Below are 8,064 nucleotides of genomic sequence, written 5' to 3'. Positions count from 1 at the left end.
TGCCTATTCTTGATGGAGAGTACTTTCATGAGTGGAAAAATGAGATGGTTGTAATTTTCAATCAATATCATTTGAACAAGTACATTGCTAGCCCTTGTGCACCTCATGTTGACCCTATGCATCCTACCCATGATAAGTCTATTGACATGATTAGGAATCTTAGAACTGCCAAACTTATCATTAGAGGATTGCCTAGAAACTTGATTGGATGCTTGCCTACTCTTAAGTGTGCCTACACCATATGGAAATTTCTTGAGGAACGCTTTCCAAATTATTCCTTGAAAAATGTTGATGAAATTCTTCATAAGTCTATTGCTTTGAGTAAGATGAATACTAGTGATCCTATGTTTGGTGATCGTCTATTTGAGCTTACTAAGCTTATGCGTGCCAAAGGAGATGTTGGAATTATTAGTGATATTATTTCCGAAGCTATAAAAATTCATAAGCAAGATCATTGTTAAACTCACTCTAACGAATCACCCTCTCTAGGATTTGATCCACCACATGACGATGTTGAACATGGATACTATGATGAGGATGATGATAGTGACTTCGATCTTGATGAAGCGATGAGACACTTTGGTCTTATGGCAAATCTTCGGGGATATATGTCAGGAGGAAAGGAATGGATTCTTGATAGTGGATGTACCGATCACATGACCGGAGATAAAGACATGTTTCATCAGCTTGCTGAAAATGATAGTCCTCGAAAGTATGTCACTTTCGGTGACAACTCAAAGGTTAAGGTGGTTGGCCTTGGTAAGGTGGCTGAGGGAGTCCTGGACTAGGGGGTGTCCGGACAGCCGAACTATCATCATCGGCCAGACTCCAAGACTATGAAGACACAAGATTGAAGACTTCGTCCCGTGTCTGGATGGGACTTTCCTTGGCGTGGAAGGCAAGATTGGCGATACAGATATGTAGATCTCCTACCATTGTAACCGACTCTGTGTAACCCTAGCCCTCTCCGGTGTCTATATAAACCGGATGGCTTTAGTCCATAGGACGAACAACAATCATACCATAGGCTAGCTTCTAGGGTTTAGCCTCCTTGATCTCGTGGTAGATCCACTCTTGTAACACACATCATCAATATTAATCAAGCAGGACGTAGGGTTTTACCTCCATCAAGAGGGCCCGAACCTGGGTAAAACATCGTGTCCCTTGTCTCTTGTTACCATCCGCCTAGACGCACAGTTCGGGACCCCCTACCCGAGATCCGCCGGTTTTGACACCGACATTGGTGCTTTCATTGAGAGTTCCTCTATGTCGTCACCGATAGGCTCGATGGCTTCTTCGATCATCATCAACGACGCAGTCCAGGGTGAGACCTTTCTCCCCGGACAAATCTTCGTATTCGGCGGCTTTGCACTGCGGGCCAATTCGCTTACCCATCTGGAGCAGATTGAAAGCTACGCCCCTGGCCGTCAGGTCAGATTTGGAAGTTTGAACTTCACGGCTGACATCCGCAGGGACTTGATCTTCGATGGATTTGAGTCGCAGCCAAGCGCGCCGCACTGTCACGACAGACATGATCTAGCTCTGCAGCCGGACAGTACCCTGGAGGCCGCACACGAGTCCGCTCCGACCTTCGACTCGGAGCCGGCCGCGCAGATCGAGGATGGATGGTTAGACACCACCTCGGGGGCTGCAACCTCTATGGCGATAGAGCCGAACACTGACCTTGTCACTCATAAAGCTCGTGACTCCGAGGTGCCGGACTCCTCGCCGGACTCCGAACCTCCCGCGCCCCCTCCGATCGAATCCGATTGGGCGCCGATCATGGACTTCACCGCAGCGGACATCTTTCAACACTCACCTTTCGGCGACATCTTGAGTTCGCTAAAGTATCTCTCGTTATCAGGAGAGCCCTGGCCGGACTGCGGTCAGGAAGGTTGGGATGCGGACGACGAAGAAACTCAAAGCCCACCCACCACCCACTTGGTAGCCACTGTCGACGATCTAACCGACATGCTAGACTATGACTCCGAAGACATCGACGGTATGGACAACGATGCCGAAGACGACCAAGAACCAGCGCCCACCGGGCATTGGAAAGCCAGCTCATCATATGACATATACATGGTGGATATCCCAAAGGATGGGAATGACGAAGGAACAGCGGAGGATGACCCCTCCAAGAAACAGCCCGAGCGCCGGCTTCAGCGGTGCCGCTCTAAATCCCGGCACAGCAAGAATGAAGATTCCGACATCGGAGATAATAATACACCGGACAATGCCGAAGATAACCCACTCCAGCAAGATCCAGCGCAGGAGGACGGAGACGCCAGCCCTCATGAGAGAGCGGCAGAAGAAGAGGTAGAGGATTATATGCCTCCCTCCGGAGACGAGGCAAGTCTCGACGACGATGAATTCGTCGTGCCTGAGGATCCCGTCGAACAAGAGCGTTTTAAACGCAGGCTTATGGCCACGGCGAACAGCCTCAAGAAAAAGCAGCAACAACTTAGAGCTGATCAAGATCTGCTAGCCGATAGATGGACTGAAGTCCTCGCGGCCGAAGAGCATGAGCTCGAACGCCCCTCCAAAAGCTACCCTAAACGCAGGCTGCTCCCCCGATTAGAGGAGGAGGTGTATGAACCCGCATCACCAGGAGATAATACGGCTGACCGACCACCCCGTGGTCGCGACAGAGAGGCCCCTAGGCCCTTCACTAGAACCGTACCCCGGCATAGCTTGAAAAGCACAAAGCCACAGGGGAACACTCCGGACTTGTGAGATATATTGGAGGATAAGGCAAGACAATCAAGATCGATCTATGGATCGCGTGGGCGCCCCATGATACGTGACGACAACCGTCACGCCGGACGCAGTAAGTCCGGCCGGCCGAACAAAACAGACAAAGCTCTTTTGAGCTCCGTCGTGATATCGCCCAGTACAGAGGTGCCGCACACCCACTATGCTTCACAGATAAAGTAATGGATCATCAAATCCCCAAAGGGTTTAAACCCGTGAATATTGAATCCTACGATGGCACAACAGACCCCGCGGTTTGGATCGAAGACTATCTCCTTCACATTCACATGGCCCGCGGTGACGATCTTCACGCCATCAAATATCTCCCCCTCAAGCTTAAAGGACCAGCCCGACATTGGCTTAACAGCTTGCCAACAGAGTCAATTGGGAGTTGGGAAGACCTGGAAGCTGCATTCCTCGATAACTTCCAAGGCACGTATGTGCGACCACCAGACGCTGATGACCTAAGCCACATAATTCAGCAGCCAGACGAATCGGCCAGACAATTCTAGACACGATTCTTAACCAAGAAAAACCAAATCGTTGATTGTCCGGATGCGGAGGCCCTCGTGGCCTTCAAGCATAATATCCGCGACGAGTGGCTTGCCCGGCACCTGGGACAGGAAAAGCCAAAATCCATGGCAGCCCTGACATCACTCATGACCCGCTTCTGCGCGGGTGAGGACAACTGGCTAGCACATAGCAACAACCTCAGCAAAAATTCTAGCAGTCCGGATATCAAGGACCGTAATGGCAGGTCGCGTCGTAACAAAAACAAACACCGCATTAACGGCGACAATAGTGAGGATACGGCAGTCAATGCCGGATTCAGAGGATCTAAACCCGGTCAGCGGAAAAAGCCATTCAAAAGAACTACTCTGGGTCCATCTAATTTGGACCAAACACTCGACCGCTTGTGCCAGATACACGGCACCCTCGAAAAGCCAGCTAACCACACCAACATGGACTGTTGGGTATTCAAGCAGGCAGGCAAGTTAATTGCCGAAAACAATGACAAGGGGCTGCATAGCGATGACGAGGAAGAGACCCGACCGCCGAACAATAGAGGATAGAAGGGTTTTCCTCCACAGGTGCGGACGGTGAACATGATATACGCAACGCACATACCCAAAAGGGAGCGGAAGCGTGCACTCAGGGATGTATACGCGATGGAGCCAGTTGCCCCGAAGTTCAATCCATGGTCCTCCTGCCCGATCACTTTTGACCGAAGGGACCACCCCACCAGCATCAGCCACGGCGGATTCGCCGCATTGGTCTTAGACCCAATCTTTGATGGATTTCACCTCACCAGAGTCCTGATGGACGGCAGCAGCAGCCTGAACCTGCTTTATCAGGATACAGTGCACAAAATGGGCATAGACCCCTCAAGGATTAAACCTACCAAGACGACCTTTAAAGGCGTCATACCAGGTGTAGAAGCCAATTGAACAGGCTCAGTTACACTGGAAGTGGTCTTCGGATCCCCGGATAACTTCCGAAGCAAAGAGTTAATCTTCGACATAGTTCCATTCCGCAACGGCTATCATGCCCTGCTCGGACGTACCGCGTTTGCGAAGTTCAACGCGGTGCCGCACTATGCATACCTCAAGCTCAAGATGCCAGGCCCTCGAGGAGTCATCACGGTCAACGGAAACACTGAACGTTCTCTCCGCACGGAGGAACATATAGCGGCTCTCGCGGCAGAAGTACAATGCAGCCTCTTAAGGCAATTCTTGAGTCCGGCCGTTAAGCGGCCGGACACAGCTAAGCGCGCCCGGAGTAACCTACAACAAGACCACCTGGCACGTTCTGAGCACGCGTAGCAGTGCGGCCCCAACCCCAGTCCCTGTAAAACGTTAAGAGAGGTCCTTCGCGTACACCATTACGCTCTAAAGATACCATGGGCATCGGGAGAGGGGCGCGACCACGATAGGCCCAGACTGCGGCTCTGTCAGGACCCCGACTCGATGTCACATCGATCTAGCCGGTAACACCTCATATCACTTTGCGGCCTCACGCACGGTATCCCCACGGGTGTCGCTTACCTTTACCCGGGACCGTTTGCGCATTTTGGCTCACGTATATGATAGTGTCGCTAGCATCCATATGATAAAGAGCCCGGGCTGACATGACTAGTCGTAAACCCAAAGTGGCACAGACTTACAGGGACAGGCATCCATGACCCAGCTTCGAACGTCTCGGTCATCAGCAAGTGGGTCCGGGCTGTAGCACTGGGCCAGCAGGACTCCGGTAAACCGGGCTGTAGCGGGCTAACAGGACTCCGGTACTCAATGCGTGACATTTCCCCGAAGGGACAGACACAGGAACGAAGAAGGACACATGCCGGCCAGCCTAAGTGTTCCAGAGCAGTAGCAAGCTACCATGGCTCAGCGGTAACACTAGGAGACATTTCCCGGTAAGAGAGGCTACTAAGGATAAACAACTAGATAGTCAGATCCCACACATACCAAGCATTTCAATCATACACACAATATGCTCGATATGTGCAAATACAACGAAGCATCACAACATGACTCTACGACACAAGTACTTTATTTAAGGCTCAGGGAGCCATACATAGCATACACACAGATACGGGTCACACGACCCAGCATTCAAGTCATACAGTCATACAAACCAACAGCGGAAGCACATTGTCTGAGTACAGACAACTAGTAAAATAAAAGAGGCTTGGAAAGCCTAGCTATACTACGTGGTCCTTCACAAGCTCAGGGTCACCACCTGGGTCTTTAGCCTACTCGTTGATGTCAACGTCTACATAGAACCCATTAGAAGGGGTTGCAGCGTCTTCTGTAAAAATGTAGATTATAGCAACATGAGTACAAAGGTACTCAGCAAGACTTACATCAGATCCTACATACATGCATATTATCAAGAAGGGTTGGTGGAGTTATTGCAGCAAGCCAGCTTTGACTCTTGGCTAGGCTATCCTACGATACTCCAACTTGAAATGGTTTTGCGCACACGAGTCCACTAGTCACCACTTCAATACACTACCGAGGATCCACCTCCGTCTTCCTACGGAAGAGCCATCCTCGGCACTCACACTTATCTTGAGGCTTTTAGCAGTTTCCATTTACTTGTCTATGAACTGTATAGGCAACCAAGTAGTCCTTTACCGCGGACGCGGCTATTCGGATAGATCATGTTAACCCTGCAGGGGTGTACTTCTTCATACACGCTCTCACCACTTACCGTCGTTTACACGACATGTACTCGGCAACCTTCAAGTGGAAGCCCAACGCGGGTGTCGGCCACGACCTACCTAATCACCTAAGCCTCCAGTCCAGGTTTATCGCCTATCCAGGTTCCATCCGCAGGGAGTCCGGCCGAGGTTTCCCATACGGCCCCGAACGATGTGAACAGGGTTCCCGAGATACCTAACGGGTATTCGGTACACCCGGCCACGTACCTACCGCATCACAGCCCACCCCTACGGTCAGCGCTGTCCACGGCCTCCAGTAGGCTACAAACACCAGAACTACTTGCAACTCCTGGACGGAGAACTAGGGTGAATAAGAAGCCGAGAGGGTCCATTGGTTTCGGGCCCAATGCATGGTAGTAGCTGATTCTTAAATCACACATACAGATCTCAGTGCTTAAGGTCGGCTTCAATGAAACAACCCACCATGTACTCCTACATGGCCTCTCATCGATACCTTTACCAAATCGTGTTCACCACACCACTCTCATTACCGACATAATCATTTCACTCTAGCCCATCACCCAGATGAACCAGACCTGACACGACTCTAAGCATAGCAGGCATAGCAAGGTAGGAACAACACATACATATGGCTCAATCAACTCCTACACATGCTAGTGGGTTTCATCTAGTTACTATGGCAATGACAGGTCATGCAGAGGAAATGGGTTCAACTACCGTAGCACACAGCAGTTTGAAACGCGTTGTCTTAATGCAGTAAAAGAGAGCAGGAGCGAGAACATGGGTTTGTATCGATATGATCAAATGGTTGGTTGCTTGCCTGATGGTTCGATGCACTGATACGGTTCTTCGTTAGGGTAATCACGGTACTCCTTGGAGGCAGAACCTGTCGCAAGGAACACCGATACACAACCATCACCAAACAATGTGCAACAATATGATGCATGTATGAAACATGGCAATATGAGTGTGTTGGGCTAATGCAACTAAAACCAGAAGGGTTTGAACAAATTTGAATCAAAGATTCAAATTTCAAACTCAAACATGGCCTTTTAAAGTGCTTTTCCTTGTTCTGCTTAAAACATCAATTTAACTTGTTTGATCATGCATGAAAATAGTACAGATGGATAGATTGGATTTTTCTGATCATTTTTCATATATAATTTGTCTAATTTGGAGTTACAGAATAAAAGTTATGAATTTTTGAAGTTTAAATAATATTCTGGAATTTCCTGATTTAAATTAAATCCAGAAATACAATTATTGCGCTAGCATGACGTCAGCATGACGTCAGTGGTCAACTGCGGCTGGCTGAAGTCAAACCTGACGTGTGGGGCCCACACGTCAGTGACAGGGGGAGTTAAATAGGGTTAATTTAATCCTAATTACTAATTAGTGGCGCTGGGGCCCACTGGTCAGTGGCAGGGGGTTAACTAACAGTGGTTAGCGCTAATCCTAATTAGCTACAGGGCTGGGCCCACCTGTCAGGGACTCAGGGGGGGTCCTGCCGTGGTCAAAGTGGGTCAAACCCACCGGCGACATGACGCCGGCGAGGCCCGAGACGGCGGCGCGATGCGGAATCGCGCTATAGGGCACGGGCGAGGCCATGCTTGGGCTCGTTGGAGAGCCCTTGCTCCCGCGCATCGAATGGTGGTGGTGGCCGTGCCAGAGGTGGCCGGAATCGATGGCGGCGAGCTCGGCTGCGGCCGCCGGGGTTCGGTCGTGCACGGGAATGGTGCTGCTGCTCGCAAGCGAGGGAGCTGAGGCGCTGGAGGGGTGCTACGGGTCCTTACGGACTTGTTGGACTCGCCGGGGTGACCAAATGGTCACCGGAGCTGCGTCGACGGCGAGCTCGGCGACGGCGGAGGTTCGGCCATGGTGGGGAGGAGGCTACGGTGAGGGAACGAGGGGGAGGAGAGGGGGAAACGGTGGCGTAGCTCACCGCGGTTGCAGTGGGCGTCGAAGCGGGCTCGGGGACGCGCTGGAGACGGCGAATCGACGGCGACGGTGGTCGGAGCCCGAGGAGGGGAACGGCGACGTGGCGGCGATGCAGGGCTTCCGGAGGCCCGTGGAGCGGTGGGGAGGAAGAGGGGGTCGAGGCGGAGCTCCTGAGCTAGTCGGGG

The sequence above is a fragment of the Triticum dicoccoides genome, chromosome 1B (assembly GCF_002162155.2).
Source record: "Triticum dicoccoides isolate Atlit2015 ecotype Zavitan chromosome 1B, WEW_v2.0, whole genome shotgun sequence".
Taxonomy (NCBI): domain Eukaryota; kingdom Viridiplantae; phylum Streptophyta; class Magnoliopsida; order Poales; family Poaceae; genus Triticum; species Triticum dicoccoides.
The sequence above is the reverse complement of the archived record's forward strand: the minus strand, read 5'-3'. Positions refer to the sequence as shown.